Here is a 17,336-nt window from a genome sequence, read left to right as displayed (position 1 = left end):
GGTTACCTATTGAGAGTATTCATTCAATACAATAAGGGTTTCATCGGATAAATTCTGTAATCTTCATCCTCTGTCTGTTCTTAGTGGACATCTTTACTAGCACAACATAGTAAGCTTCTTATTTGTGGACACAGTGTGGTATTTTGGCAGCTTTCATAAAGATGTTTGCAGCGAATGCAAAGTAACAATTTAAAAAGCACTTAAGCCCTACCAAATAATTATGACAGGATAGCGCTATTGGGGTCAAAACAAGTATTACAATGTTCTTTGCATATTATTTTGTAGACACGAAGCTAGTGTTTTCTTTTGTGAGGTTTTCATCTCTCTATGGGACATAATCATTATCATCAGCCTGGCTATACCCACTGCAGGGCAAAGGCCTCTCCCGTATTTCTCCAATAATAATAATCATAATAATTGATTCACAGGAAGGGAAAGGCGCAGTATCTGTCACACTTGCTCTGTGGACACCTGAACCGCGCCGTAAGCGAAGGGATGAAGATGGGAGTGAAAGTGGAAAGAGAGAAAGGGGAGTCGTAGTGGAGGGCTACGGAGTAATTTCGACCACCTCGGGATCTTTAACGTGCGCTGACATCGCACAGCACACGGACGCCACTTCGTTTCGCCTTCATCAAAACGCAGCCGCCGTGGTCGGGTTCGAACCCGGGAGCTCCGGACAGTACTCGGGCGTCTTACCACTGTACCACCCCGGTGGGCCAAATACACCAGGTTTAAGCTAGCTGCATCCGTTTGACCCCTGCGAACTTCCTAACCTCATCCGCCCATCTAACTTTCTGCTGCCCCCTGCTGCGCTTTCCTTCCCTTGAAATCCAGTTTCTTACCCTAAACGACCATCGGTTATCCTCTCTTCGCACTACATGTCCTGCCCATGCCCATTTCTTCTTAATTTCAACTAGAATGTCAGTAACTTGAGTTATTTCCCTGACCCACTCTGCACGCTTCCTATCTCTTAATGTTACCCCTACCATTTTTCGTTCCATAGCTCTCTGAGTTGTCCTCAACTTAAGTAGAACCCTCTTGGCTAGCCTTCACGTTTCAGCCCCATAGGTGAGTACAGGTAAGATGAAATTGTTGTATACTTTCCTCTTGAGCGATACCGGTAAGCTGCTAGTCATAATCTGCGAGTGCTTGCCAAATGCAGTCAGTTCAGTCGTTCAGTCGTGTCCGACTCTCCGTTACCCCATGGACCATGTCACGCCACGCTTTCCGGTCTCGCACTATCTTCCTAATATCACATAACTTCATCTGCAGTGCCTCGAGGATGCCATCTAACCATCGCGTTCGCTGCCTACCCCTTCTCCGGCGACCCTCAACCTTTCCCAACATCAAATCTTTCTCCAGCGATTCCTCTCTTCTCATCAGATGACCGAAGTAACTGAGCTTTAACTTTGGAATTTGACCCTCGAATGAGCAGTCAGGGTTAATGGTCGACAATATCAACTGATTTGATCTTCTGGCAGTCCAAGGAACTCTCAAGAGTTTTCGCCAGCACCACAATTCAAACGCGTCAATTCTTCGGCGGTCAGCCTTTTTCACAGTCCAACTCTCGCATCCATACATCACAACTGGAAAGACCATAGCACGAGTTATACGGATCTTGGTTGGCAGACTAATGTAACTGCTCTTTACTAGGCGGTCAAGGCTAGCCATGGCTCTCTTTTCCAGAAGCAGGCGCCACCTTATTTCAATGGCTGCAGTCTCCTTCCGGGGTAATCTTGGAGCCCAAGAACAGAAAATCTGTCACCGCTTCCACTTCTTGTCCCTTGATGCCCCAGGACTTGATAGGACAAGACACCATGTTCTTTGTCTTTTTATTTTTAAGCCCAAACTTCTCACTCTCTTCTTGTACGCGCATCAGAAGTCTCCTCACTCTCTGCCATTAAAGTGGTATCATCCGCATATCTAAGGTTGTTGATACGTTTTCCAGCAATCTTCACTCCAGCTGAAGACTCGTCCAGACCAGTACGCAGCCTTGCCTCACTCCTTTCTCAATCGGAAACCAATCAGTAAGACCACGTCCAGTTCTGACTGTGGCCTCTTTCCTGATACAGGTTCCTGATGAGACAGATGAGGTGAATTGGAACTCCCATCTCTTGGAGAGCTTGCCACAACCTGCTGTGATCTATGCAGTCAAACGCTTTCGCGTAATCGATAAAGCAGAAGTAGATGGGTTTCTGGAACTCTCTTGCTTTTTTCATGATCCAGCGAAGGTCGGCAATTTGGTCTCTAGTTCCTCTGCCCTTGCGAAACCCAGCTTGCACGTCCGGAAGCTCCCGATTCACATACTGCTGCAGCCTGCCTTGTAGGATTTTCAACATCACCTTGCCAACATGCGAAATAAGCGCGACCATGCGGTAGTTGGAACAATCTTTGGCACTGCCTTTCTTTGGAATGGGGATATATACTGACCTCCTCCAATCCTGTGGCCACTGCAGGGTTGTCCAAATCTTCTGACATAGTGTATGCAGAATGTTAACAGCGTCAGGATTGAGGTTTTGAAGCAACTCAGCTGGAATGCCATCAATTCCGCTAGCTTTGTTCTTAGCAAGGCTGGCTAAGGCCCATTCAACGTCACTCGTCAGGATGCCCGGCTCGAGGTCAGTAATCACAACCGTCTTATGTTGGGTTTGCACATTCGGGTCCTTCTTGTACAGTTCTTCTGTGTATTCCTGCCAGCTCTTCTTTATCACTGAGGCTTCAGTGAGGTCCTTGCCTCGTTTGTCCTTTATGACGCCCAGCTTCCTATGATATCTTTGATTGTCTTATACAGAGCTCTTGTGTTCCTTAATTGGCTGTTGTCCTCAACTGCTTGGCACTGTATGTTCAGGAAGGCATTCTTATGTCTCCTTGCTATTTTCTGAAAATCCGCGTTGAGAAGCTTGTATCTTTCTCTTTCCCCCTAACTTCTGCCATCCTCCTTTCCTCAACTATTTGCAAAGCCTCTTCAGATAACCAGTTTGCTTTCTTGCATTTCTTTTGCTTTGGAACTACATTAGTGCAACTTGTATTATATCACGAACATCAGTCCACATCTCCTCGGGCTCTCTGTCTTCTAGATCTAATTGCCAAAGTGCTCCATCCCAATCTTAATCTTCGTTATTTCCTTTTCATGGTCCGTATCTGCGGGTACTGCCTGTCTTAAGTAGACATATTCGCCTACTACTTCCAGTGCTTCGCTACCTAACGTAAACTGCTGTTCCTTCCCGAGGTTGTGGAACATTACCTTAGTCTTCTGCATGTTGATTTTTAAGCCTACCTGTCTACGTTTCCTGTCTAGGTCATCAATCATTATTTGTAATTCATCCCCCGAGTTACTTAGCAAGGTAATGTCATCCGCAAATCGCAGATTACTGAGGTATTCTCCATCTACCCTTATCCCTAACTGCTCCCATTCCAATTCTCTGGATACTTCCTCTAAGCAAGCTGTGAATAGTACTGGGGAGATCGCGTCTCCTTTCCTAATAGTTTTCTTTATGAAAATTTTGTTACTTTCGTTATGCAGAACTATGGTTACTGGGCAGTCATTATATATATATCTTCCAGCACTTTCACGTACGGCTCGTCTACCCCCTGATTTCGCAATCCCTGCATCACCGCCGAGGTTTCTACTGAGTCAAATGCTTAATACTGAAACAAATGACTTAATATCCCTCCTTAACCCAGTGCAAGGAATGCGCCTCCACGAACTAAGAGCCCCAAATAACAAACATGTCCGTACCTCACATCATCGGGCTACACTATTCAGCCATACCTCCACAGTTGTCTACCACAAAAATATAGAGCGTTTGGGAAGCACAAGCGTGCTTAGAGATATGTAAACTGATCAGAGTATCTTCTAGTGCAGTATATACTTACCGCACCAAAGCGCAGTGCACTTGAAACACTTCGTTCAATACCTGTGCTACTGCAGGATTCTGACCGCTCAAAATGCTCCCGCAATGATGAAACTGCTTCCAGACAAATGAATACTACTCAATTTCTCAGAGAGCCAGATGGCGGAGTTTTTTCTTTTAAAGAAATACATTAACTCAACAAGCAAGATGTAAGGTATCGCTAGGCACCCCCGGATTAGCGGCTATGTACTCAGTACCTCGTGGTAGGTTTGCTTGTAGCATGAATTTGTGCTAGCTGCATGCAGACGAGTAGGCGCCGCGAATCACCGGATAAAGCAGGGAATGCCATTAGAGTGACGAGTGTCACCGGGCGGCTGACAGGCGATCGAGCCCCAAGAGGGGAAAGTTAAGCTGCTTTGTGCATACCTGCAGTATGCTTTTCATATGAGCCGACACGACACCGCCGTCGCGGTTGAAACGTCCGTTCATAGACACGCCGCGTCCAGACAGAAAGGTGACGTTCGGCGCCGGGGGAAGAGTGATGGGGAACGTTGAACAAAGGGGAAGACGTCCGCTGGAGGACCGGTTGACCGGGCGTCTCTTCGGCGCGCCGCCGCTAAGCCGGAGGTCACGAACTTTACAAGTTCTAGGAAGAGCGGGGGCGAGAGACGGCGGCGGTCCGCTAACGACCCTGCTCATTTGCTTTGATGATCTTGACGCGAGAACGCGGCAAGGTGTGCAGTGGAATGTGGACAGCATGTGACATTTTGTGTTTCGTGTTTTTCTTTCTTTCGTTGTGGGGAAAGGGTTTCACTCACACTGCTGAAGTTGCACGTGGCCACGAACCAATCATGTTGAAGTTCGTGGCGATTGGACGCAACTGAAATGTGGGCTGGACACGGAGGGCTTAAAACCAAGCCCGAGAGACCAGTCTGATGTTCTGAGCTATGGCTTGATGTGTACATCTTCGGCTAGGCCGAGCTAGCCAGATCCATGTATATTTTGCCTAACCTTGCTGTAAATATTGTAAAGTTTTGTATATAAACTTCAGTTAACCTCTTTGTAACTCTGAAGTGTCGTTATCCATATTTCGTCGTCTCTGATCAACGTCTTGGACGGGGCGCACCTGTGGTGCAATTTGCCACGTCTTCAAGTCACCGAAAAGAACCTAATTTCGAGAAGAACAACGAAAATTCACTCAAGAGTACTATTTTTCTTTTTCGAGATGACTCAAAGGGCTTCGTTAACTTCAAAATAGGTTTTCTTGTGTGCACTGAGGCTCATCACGTAGGTAAAATTTAAACCAGTAAGACAACCTTGAGAACACCGGTTCTTCTATCGCTTAATAAATTTGATCCATATATTGGCGTAAACACTGCACAAAATGTCCACGCTGCTTGATAGAGGTACTAGAGTGAGAACTTCTAAAACGAAATTGCTTTCCATGAAATGCGGTGCATAAGAAGGAACTGCGTTGCGTATTGCAATCATGATGAAACTAACTCCTAAGTATCTGCATCAATAAACAAAATTACTCAAAAGCCTTGAAGAAACCCGTGCTGGTAAAAAGAAACCCTAAATTATCTGTAGTTACTAGCGCGGAAACAAGTTCGCCAGGAAAGTTTTCAATAGATAGAATTTTGCCCACAGTTATTAAGTTACATAATAAGGTAATGAGATGTTGATAGTTGGGTAAAAAGAGATAGGTGTTGCCGACGGAGGTTAGAAGTACCACTATTCTTTACAAGCCATCGTGAAATATCTTGGTTTTGAATTTAGCGATTCTGAGTACAGCTGCAGTTTAATGAGCTACACATACAGTACTGTGCTAATGCTAGAAATTTAAATACTTGCAAGTTCATTCATACCTTTCGGAGAGAATCTATTTGCACGACAGGCCTGTGCAGGATGGCTCGTCAGTGGTTCTGCTGTCTGTAGCTTCCTTGACAGTGAGCAGCAGCGCCCAGCAATAGGCTGACACATTTCACGTAATCTGCATGGCCGTGTAGAAAAACTTTATGGCTTTTTTACTGTTTTCTCAATTTTCCTAGTTAGCATAATCAAGCCTTGAATTTTTAGAGCGCAGCTCTTTGGCGCTCGTTCCTGGGTTTCGCGTTGGCGTCGGCGTCGGCGTCTGCCTCGTAACCAGCACCTCCCCACTTTCATCCCCCCAGTTCGAGCCGGTGCTTGGCAACCGAAGCCTCGCAGGAAGCGCGGAGCAGCCGGAGAACACAAGGAAAGGAAGGGGGTTTGGGGGGGGGGAGAGGGGTCGCCGGAGGATGCGCTAGCAGCGACTGTCTGATACCGCTGCCGCCGCTAGCGAGCCAAGACAACGTGACCGCGTAGATAATAATAATAATTGGTTCACAGGAAGGGAAAGGCGCAGTATCTGTCACACGAGTTTGTGGACACCTGAACCGCGCCGTAAGGGAAGGGAGGAAGGTGGAAGTTAAAGTGTAAAGAGAGTAGGAGGAGCCGTAGTGGAGGACTACGGAGTAATTTCGACCACTTGGGGATCTTTAACGTGCGCTGACATCGCACAGCACACGGACGCCTCTTCGTTTCGCCTCCATCGAAACGCAGCCGCCGAGGTCGGGTTCGAACCCGGCTTTTCCGGGCAGTAGTCGGGCGTCTTACCACTGTACCACCCCGGCGGGGCATGACCGCGTAGAAAAACTGATTTATTTTTTATAGGAAGGGAAAGGCGCGGTAACTGTCTCACTTGTTTTCTGTGGACACCGCAACCAAGCCGTAAGGGAAGGGAGGAAGGCAAGAGTGAAAGTGGAAAGAGAGAAAGAGGAGTCGTAGTGGAGGGCTACGGAGTTATTTCGACCACCTGGGGATCTTTAACGTGCGCTGACATCGCACAGCACACGGACGCCTCTTCGTATCCGTTCCTCTCGCTCGTAACGCGTGCCACGGCTGTGACAACCTCGTGAGGCACTTGTATAGATCTCGTCTTTGAGAATCAAGCATTGGTGTACCAAGTCGAACATATATCAGTCTATTTCTCCGACCACAAAGCTTCCTTCATGACTGTCAAGAACTGTTAGTGGAGTGTTTGTTAAAGGAATACGTGTGAAAAATAAAAAAAAATTCTGTGATAGCGCATATATGTGTTGCTCGATTTCCTTGCCTCAATCTATCGAAAAGGTGAAACAGCTTATTTGCTGCGCTCAAATTTCGCATTAGGAAGTAACGTATTCGTCGGTTATTTTTAATACATCCTTAAACCACCTTTCTCTATTTTGTCTCACTTCTTTAGTTCATCAATTAGAATTATTTTATTGATTCGATCGTTATCTCCTATCACACATCATTTACTAGAACCCCAAATAACCACAACACGCATATTTTATCTAGCTCCCGATTATTTCCGGCTCGCCGTGCCGGTTATTATGCCGACGGCTTTTCGCCCAGACAAGGTGTTTAAAATATCGCTAAATGCAGACTGGTCATTTAATGACAGCAGGCAATATAAACAATGGTGCACTACTTGAAGAGCAGAAAAACCTCTTTGCTAAAACTGTATGATGTTAATTTGGTTTTTAGCACCAACACTTTGCTGACTACTACTGGCATGTGCCACAGCAGCAGCGAGTTCTCTGAGCTCACGCGTGCATTGTGTACTTGCGCGTCACGAATGTGTACACTGCGCGCACTCCGTGTTTGCCAAACGGCAGTATTGCACTAGTGGTTCATGTTCATTGAATCTATCACAGCCTACGTTTACACAGTTCGGGGCGGAGATCAAGGAGCTTTCAGCGTTTGGAGTGTGCCGGTGGCTTCGCGTCACAGGGCAATCTGTTGCTACAGCGTTTGTCGTTCTCGCCACGTGTGGTGGTTTAGCCGGAGAAAGTCGACAGGCCCCGTACATTTTCATTCTTCCTTCAGTTTGACCAACAATAAACGTCCCTTTGCACTCAAAACAAAAAGAACTCACCTTGCAAAACATTCACATCTTCCTTCAGTGATGTCGCCCATCGCTTTTTTAAACCATGCTGAGATGGCGTAATCAACCAGCTTTCATCGAAGGTAGGAAGGCTGCTCTCACAAGACAGAGAACAGGATCGCCGGTGTTTTTTTTTAAGCATCATATTCTTGATGTAGCCTTCTTCCTCTAAGACCCACGCGATGCGTTTGGCGAACGGTCAAAGTGTTTGCGTGCAGATAACTGCACCTTGAGAAGTCTGCGATCCATCCCTTCTCCAAATTAAGGAATAGAATGCCATCTTCTTCAATGGATCATTATTTCCGCTTGAAGTGTTTAGAAATCAAAGAACGCGGCTGAAAACCTACCCAACCTCTGGCAAATACGTATCCGCCGTACTCCTAAATGATCTGAGTGCCTGTGTGTTTTAACAAGTGTGCAAGGTACTGCTATATCCGATAGCTAGCGCCCCTTATTTTGAAAGTTGGGATTTTGGCGATGCGGTTAACGTTTCTCTGTTCAGCGTTTTCAACATTGTCTTGTGTCCTGGGTATCTGAAAGCGTATCTTTGTTTCCTTGCTAAATGCATGGATCCCCTTGGTTACACGTAGGGTCTTTGTCTTTCTTTTCCAGTTGTTTAATGACAGCTAAGGAGTCGGTATAAATGGTGCTTCTGTTATGCACTGTATATTATTTATGGCCATCATTCCATCGCGAATTGCGCAAAGTTCAATCACAAGCGGGTCTGGATGTACTGTTTTGTATTGATTATGTGCGTTTACCTAATTTCGTGAGTCAGACTGGTAGCTTCTGTTTTGCCGCCATTTTCTATAATCGACACATCTGTATATGCAATACAGGTTCCTGGGAGTACATCAAGTATATGGCGAGACGCCGGCATATATTTACAAAGCAGCTTAGTCGTTCTGTTCGACGTAATAGTCGTTAAATGCCATGGAGGGGAGTCAGCCATTGTCGGCATTTGCCTTGTCACCGTGTTAGTCATGGATGGCATGGATACAACATAGTTTGTTTCATATTTCATGTTGCCTTTCGCAGTTCAATGAGTTCTGTCAATGGGTTGAGCTGCACATATTCCTAAAGAACAAGGATGTGGGTACGTTTTGGTAAGGCAGTGATTGTGCGCATTGCGTTCCTATTTGTTGTTTCCAACTTTGCTCAGGGCTGCCTCGTGAGCCTTTGTAACTGGGCCTTGTATAGTATCTAAGGCTCAAGCACTGACTGTACAAGACATCTTGTCATCTCCGATCGGGCTCCTCCTCCCCTTCACGAAATACGTTTTATCAAGTGCAAGGAAGTCGCAGCTACGTTTTTCATCCTATGGAGTCATTGTGTTCCTTTGCCAGATTTTTATCTAAGGCAAGAAATCTAAAATCGTCAAGCTCGTGTAATGCCTGATTCCATTCTTATTCGAAACATGAGTTTAGTTGGACTTTTGGGATGACTGCTCCAGACCTGTATCTCGGACGTCCTCATCTAGTGTATAGCGCCTCCTGGAAATAAACAATTTGTGTCTCAAGGCGTTTATGAGTAGACCATATTGTGATATCTTCTGCGTGAATAATGAGCTGCACCTCTGGTATTTCAGCTCATTTTCACGCCAGAGGAGTGAGTGCGATAATAAACAACAAAAGTGCTGAAACGAACCCTTGCGGCATGCCTCTCAGGTGTAATTACCGATTTGTTGTCCATTTATCCGGACAGAAAAAGTCCTGACTCTAAGCAGTTTATGCACCGCTTTTATTACCTGTAGTGGAATGCCCATATACTATCCATGTTGATGAGTATCTTGGCATATAACACATTATCGTCACAGTCATCGCGTTTTACTTCGCGTCCCCGGTCAGTTACTGTAAGCACGTTTTCTCTGTACCAGATTTTACATTTAGTTGCCTATGTGCCATAAACCACAAAACAACACAATCTTTCCAGCCATGTTCATATTACATGAACGAAGTTGTCCGACGGTTCAGAATAGTGCCGTAGTGAAACACCAACGAAGAGACCTGGCCGATCGTCTGCATAAGCAGAATTTCGTCTGTATATAAACGGCGGCTCACCATCATTTCTAAGTGCCCATAAAAACAAATGCCCTGTTTTTTCATGAACGAGGAGTTGTAAATATTTATCATGCCAAAGCAACTCAGGCTATGAGATAAGACCTAATATAGAACCCTCATATTGTTTACCCCCTGGCGTTCATTATTTTGCGCAGGCTTCGCACACAGTACGCGGCGGCCACGGCTAGATATTCATCAATATGCAAAAACACATGCCTCTTATGTAGAGACCTCAAGTCGTAACAAGGGCATGTTGACAAATAAAGCAACTCCAATAAACCGCATGCTTGAGCAGTAGAAAAACCACTAAATAGTGTCCTTCATCAGATGCGAACTAATGTGCGCTTGCACACCAGTTTTCACTTTGGGGCTTTCTCTGGCCTCGCTCCGACCAACCAGCGCAGCATGAATCATTGATGCCAACTTACGCAAGTCTACATCAATTTCAAAATTATTAATTCAAAAACCGTAAATATCACGATAAACTAAGTGCGATCGCTGGAGAAATCTATATTTTCAAAGCTGAGCCACATTTTGTTTTTTTTCTTGCGAAGAATGAAACCAATGGTGATGAATAATATTTTGAGGTATCAACAGAGAGATGACCAGTTGAACTTTGATCCCTTCACAGCGATGCGAGCGCCAGGCTGGAACGCACTTGTGTCGTCTACGATAAAAGCTGCCTTGTCTTCCTCTTAGAGAATTGCCAAGGTAGGATTCGTCATCAGGAGCATTTCTGTTGTCAAAACATGGAAACGCTCTTTCAACTTGCTGAGCCATAAGTGTGTTTCAGTTTACAGATACATATGAGTAGGCAAACTTAAGAGTACGTAGTGATATACTTGTAGAGGGAGCAAAATGTTGCTATCAGAAGCACCGGTCACAAGGCAGCTGATGACAGACAAGCCCACTGTAAAACCCCTTACATCAGCTTGGTATTGGGGTGACTTCCACCCATGAAGTTAGCAAAAACTCGGCAGCAATTATAGCAAAAACGTTTTATGTGGTCGTTGCAAAAAAACGTCCGAGCATTGCGTGGTGTTCAGTTCGTCTGAACGTAAGGCGCTGAAAGAACCTGAAACCACTCCGAACAGTGGGAATGTATTTAACACCCTCTCAGCCCAAAGTGTATATATATATATATATATATATATATATATATATATATTCTAAGAGAGATGCATGACCCGTGGAAAGGAGAAAAAGAGGAAATCAGAGGCGTCGCGGAGTACAGGCAAACTCGACGCGACGTCCAGCGACACCACATAGTGCTCCCATACTTGTAAAGTGCGAGCCGATTAGCAACGCCAGTGTAAGAGCCGTCCCCAAAAGTAACTTAATCCGCCAGGATGGCGCCTTTTCACAGGGGGAGTATTATAAGAGAGATTCATGACCGTGGAAAGGAGAAAGAAGAGGAAATAGGAGACGCCGCACGCCGAAGATGATAAAGAATTGAAGACGACAAGGAGGACGAAGCTCGATCTGTCGCTGTTAACGCTGGCCGTCGTAGCTGTTACGTAGAATAACTATATATTACTGTGCAAATTATTACTGTGCAGGAGTGTCGGCTGCATGAGGAAAACCTCATGCCTAGTGGCAAGCAGCGCTCTCTAGCGCTGTATGCGCCTGGGTTACGAGTGTATACTGGCTGACGTAAGCAAGCGCAGCTCATCCTCGCCATCATCAGACTGACAAGAGCCACTGCAAGGCGAAGGTCACTCCCACATCTCTCCAAACACACCGGTCCATTGATAGCTGCATCCACTTGACCACTGCGAACTTCTGGACCTCATTCGCCCACCTAACGTTCTGCCACCCCTGCTATGCTTTCCTTCCCTTAGAATCCTGTTTGTTACCCTAAGCGACCATCGGTTATCCTTGCTTCGCACTACATGTCCTGCCCATGTCCATTTCTTCTTGATTTCCACTAGAATATCAGTAACTTGTGTAATTTCTTCGACCCACTCTGAACGCTTCATATCTCTTAATGTTGCCCTTACAATTTTTCGTTCAATAGCCCTCTGCATTGTCCTCAACTTAAGTAAAACTCTTCGTCAGGCTCCATGTTTGAGTCCCATAGGTGAATACAGGTAAGATGCAACTGTTGAATACTTTTCTCTTCAGCGATACCAGTAAGCTGCTAGTAATAATCTACGATTGCTTGCCGGTTTGCTCTGTCTCCCAATCTTATTTTCCTCTCATGGTACGGATCTGCTGGTACTACCCAAACTGCTTAAACAATTGCCCAATGTTGGCACTATGTTGCAAAATATTGGCCAAACACATGGCCAATTCATTTCCAACACAATACTATTATTTGGTCATGGTTTGTGCTGCCTGGGTACCTGTATTTGCTCTTCTTCGCTTAGAAGGGCAAATCATCATGCTATCCCTGGCGGAATCTTATGAGGCACTTGACGGCAGGTGAAAAATATCGAGTCAAAGCTAGAAAAGAGAACCTGAACACTGGAAAGAAGGCGCTCCCACATTTTGCCCCTGTCGGTCTCTTGTCTACAACTTGAGGGCACGTGCACCGTACATGATGCATCCATGCAGAAAACCCCCTCAGCCCACGTTTGGTCCTCCACATCAAAACACTTGAGTTCCCATATCGGCTGTGGCAGCGCTAAGAAAATGTATTTACAAGAGTTATCCTTGTAGAACATTTCAAGACAGCTGCAAAATGAATGCCGGATTGGTAGCAAATATTTTTTCAAGCCATATTGATGTTGCCCATACAAAGGCCACATCGGTCGCGGTGGGGCTGGAATATGCGCACACCACATTCTGCCCACATCATTCGCTTGTAAAGTGCATGGCGGCGTGAGCAACACAAATGTGACTTTCTGCGGGACAAAGCACCATAAGCTAAAATGCAGCTGTCCACATAAAGGCGCGTGGATCCCACATCGACTACAGCGGGGCTGACACCGCCGCACTTTTTAACTTTCCTAATGTGTATTACACGCATTCATGGCTTTCTTTTATTATCGATTTGATTATACTTGTATACATCTTTGTTCACTTGCATATAGTAACCCATTTTCGGCACTGCCAATCGCGTAAACATTCCGAAAGCACTGCAGAATCTGCAGTGGAGATATGCGAAAGCCTGAGCTTCGCTGCTGTACACGGCAGATCGCACGCCCCTCAACGAACGCCACCAGAGTTCTGGTGAACGCATCAAAGTTATCCGGTGTCGTGTAACTGGTTTACAGGAAAGGAAAGACGCAGCATCTTTCACTCGTGGAATCCCGCTACTATCATCTTCACGGTAAGCAAGGCGAATTATTGTGCGCTATACATAACTCTGGGCTTGGCGCAGTTGGTTAAAGCTCTCTTCCGGGCATCCAAGGGGCGGAGGTTTGATGCCAGGTGGAGACAGGATTTTTATTTTCCTGATGACGTCATCAGGATGATTGACGAGTGGAATACCCCAGTATCTCGCGAAGAAAAGGGATACTTTCCGCGGACGCTCAGTGCTAACGCACGCATGGATATGCTAGCGAGTTATGAGCCATTAAAGGCATCCTCCTTGATATTTCATACTTTTCAGCCATGCGCTCCATAAATAGTTTTAACTGACAACGTCATTCTCCGCACTTCCATGGGGTAAGGAGCACATGCATGAGGTATATACGGAACGCGTGCAATCGTTTTCACTATATGTTAAGTGTTCATATGAAGTTTTATAAACGCACACCACTGGGCTAATGCGTGGTGTCCGCGCTATGAGCGTCATTGTGTGAGTGCTGCCTCGCTAACACTACCCGACGCCAAGACCTTGGAAAACGTCACGATATTCTTTGAATATGGTCAAAAAAAGGTTACATTTAAAAAATTACACGGGTTCAACGCTGCTGAAGCAAATATTGAGCAAAAGCATTCGCTAGGGGTGACCAAGAGTTCTTGTCCTCTTTTCCTTCTTCCTCAGCCCGCATATAAAGCCCCGCTTTAACCAAGCCGTATGAACGTGCCTTAGTGGCCTATTGGGGTAACTTGAATGCCAGGGTTTTAGCAGGCTAATTCTGACATACCCATCCCACGTGAAACGAGAGACCTAATTCGGCAGCTCCTGCCAGCCCACATCCTAGTGTCGCGTGGGTTGTGACGTCACACAGTCACGTGGGTAAGAAGCACGTGGCTACCGCCGCACTACGCTGAAGGCTTGAAACCTATAGACAAGCGTCAGCCCATGACGTCAATGGAGATGCGGCGACGCTGGCGACAGCAGTGACTTTCGTGGTGTAGGCAAAAGCCCAAACCGTCTGCATTGGATGCGCGACGCTTGCTGCGTTTTCGGGCATAATTCCCGATATTTCTGCAAGCTGTGGTGCGGTTGATTGCGCCACGAGGCACAAAAAACAAAATGGCACTTGTTTTAAAATATTTTTTTGCGGTCGGACAAATATGAGAGTGAAAGGCAGTGGCGTTGAGCGCGACAAGTAGACTTCGGTGACGGATTATCTTCGCGGCTAACGTGCGTTGCACTTCTGCACTGCAACTAGACGAGTTCGTTTGCAACCCTTAATTGTCGCGATTACTTTTCGGCATCGCGACGAAGAGCGCAATAACAATAAATGTCGGCAGCTCGTGCCCGTTTAGATATACTATCAAGTCATAAGAAGTTTAGACGCGATATTCCGTGTGCTATGATCCCGCAGGAAAGCTGCACTAGCTCCGTTCACCTGCAGTATTGCCCGTGTATATATTCACGCAGAAAAAGACACAAAAGCTGCTGCGAAGGTAACTGCAATTACATTGAGCGGTCACTCCAGCGCGATATTGCCGATATAACAGGCCCGTGGACTTAATTGTAAAGTAGCTTTTCTTTGTTTTTACATTCACGAGTTTCGAGTGACTCTTCATCACCGGTTCTATAGTAACATCGTTATGATCCGGGCAGTCCCGCAGCGTTATTTCTCATAGTCTTAAATGTTCTCATAGTACATATGGTACATGGAGTGTAATGTCCCAAAGTGGAATCGGCCATGAGGGGTGTAAAATGAGCATAATAGAGGACGCGCATTTGAAAAAGAAATTTACAAGTATATTCAAAAACATCAGCAGCTCTCGCAAATTTCGCTGCAAGCGATCGTGCAGAACGTTATAATTTGGATCTGCACTCATGCGTCTCTTCTAGAGAGCAAATAGAAAAAAAAATGAGGGCATTAATTCTCACAGGTCTTCATGTATATATTACCCTGTGAATGACCTTGGCTACGTATGTAAGATGAGGCAGACGTCAAACGTCTTTTTTATCGAGCAGGCGAAAACAAGTTGGCAGCACACTAGGCGAACATATTACAATTACTAAATGATTGAGTTCTTGTTTAATATGAAATTCTATCACTTAATTTTGGCGATAAAGTGAGGTAGAAATGTAATTTCTAGTTCACTATATATAGTTGCCGATAATATTGTTCCTTAAGTGAAAGTGCTTGAACCAGCTAGAAAGGCACGCAGTCAACAGAGTCGGCATTTGAAAACACACTTCCAGTCATTCACATCGTCGTCCTCCTTGCATGCGCTAGGAAGAGGCCCGGGAGTCGAGCAATGTTGACTATTAGTCTTTCTTGTACATTGCGCTTTCTCGTTTTAATTTAACTTAATCACTCATTGCAGTCGCCTACGCACCGTAGCCGCACGCTGTTGAGGCCACGGATAAGGAAGCCAATGCAGCGCTCTTCCCCAGGTAATTCCAGCAGTAATCGGCTCATAACGTGCTGAAATACTCTACAGGCATATACCAAACTATTTATATGCAGAAGCGAAGCTTACGCTTCTGAATATTCGCACGCGCGAACTGATTTCGAAGACAGCGTCGCTTGGCGTAGCGTAGGCACGCTGCGCTTTTTGCGTAATAATAATAATAATAATAATAATAATAATAATAATAATCAATCAATCAATCAATCAATCAATCAATCAATCAATCTTTATTTAATGTGCGCAGGAACAACCATGTGGTCTTTGTGCTGCAGCACAAAAAAAAATGAAAAAGCACAAACATGTTTACACACACAGAGAGAACACAAAAAAAAGAAATAAATAATACATGAAATGAAACTGAGACGAAAAGTATCACGGAAATTAAGCAAACAATGAGTATCATCACTTATATACACAGTGAGAGAATTTTTTAGCACACCAGGAAATAAAGAAAAAAAAGAAAAAAGAACGGTAGGTAGAAGAGGGGAAAAAAAAAAACAGATGACTGACATTGATTATAGTAATATAGAAATATACATAAAATAAACAACCATTCCAGGCGCAACAAGTGCATGGTACTTAAAACACAGGCTAGAAATACAGAATAATACAATAAAGAAGTAAAATTGAACAAGGGACAGTAAGATTCGAATATAAAGTTTAAAGTTGAAATATAAGCAAGAAACGGATAAAAAGTAGTTCAAGATACAGACAGCATTGAACAGGAGAAAAAGCAAAAAGTGAAGTAAATACAATTTAAGGCTAGAAAGTGGGAGTTATATGTGATAAAGTACTATTTAGAATACAACGCTACGAACATCCAATGTAAATGAACAGAGCGAGTTTTGGAAGATGTCAAGGTGAGGACAAAAAGAGTTAAATAGCCACTGCATCCTGTCCAGAGGGGAGTGGGAATGAAGAGGAGAAACCTGAAATGGTCTGAATTCCCTCATGCTCTTTCGCGGAACGCGCAGTAGGATGTACTCTAAGAGCTGAGGGCACATAATGTGGCCATGAAGGAGTTTGTACAGAAATATGATATCAAGTCTGATACGACGGCAGTGAAGGGAAGGAAGATTCAGTTGGGCGCTCCTGGTGGAGCGAGAGGGGGAAGTTACAAAAGGAAAGCGATAATGAAATATCCGTAAAAATTTTTTTTGTACTCTGTCAACCTTGTCCAGGTCGATTTGCAAGTGCCATTCCAAACAACCGACGCATACTCCAAGACCGGGAGGCATATGGACAGGTACAGTTTTAGGAACGGAAGTGGAGTATGGAACTCTCTCGAAAGTCTGCAAACGAATCCGAGTGTGCGCATAGCCCGCTGAGCAATGCGTTTAGTGTGAGAGGAGAAGCTGAGGGTGCGGTCAAAAAGTACACCAAGGTCATTAATTTCATCAACCCTATTCAACAGCACAGAATTGACAGAATAATGGTAGAGAAAGCTATATGTTTTACGAGTAAAGGACACAACCCTAGTTTTGGAAGAATTGAGGGTAAGTCGATTCATCGCACACCAATCAGAAAAAGCAGATATGTCCGATTGCAACAACACGCAATCTTGAAAAGAATGTATTACCTTGAATATTTTTATATCATCAGCATAAAGAAGAAACGAGGAGTTCTTTATCGCCGAGGAAACATCATTAATAAAAACGGAGAAGAGAAGCGGGCCTAGTACTGAACCTTGAGGAACTCCACTCGTTGCAGGGTAAACGAAAGAAGTCTGTCCATTGACACTGACAAAGCAGAAGCGAT

This window comes from Amblyomma maculatum, chromosome 10, assembly GCF_055883805.1.
Source record: "Amblyomma maculatum isolate TAMU_Amacu chromosome 10, ASM5588380v1, whole genome shotgun sequence".
In the NCBI taxonomy this organism is placed as follows: Eukaryota; Metazoa; Arthropoda; class Arachnida; order Ixodida; family Ixodidae; genus Amblyomma; species Amblyomma maculatum.
Note: the sequence above shows the minus strand (reverse complement) of the source record.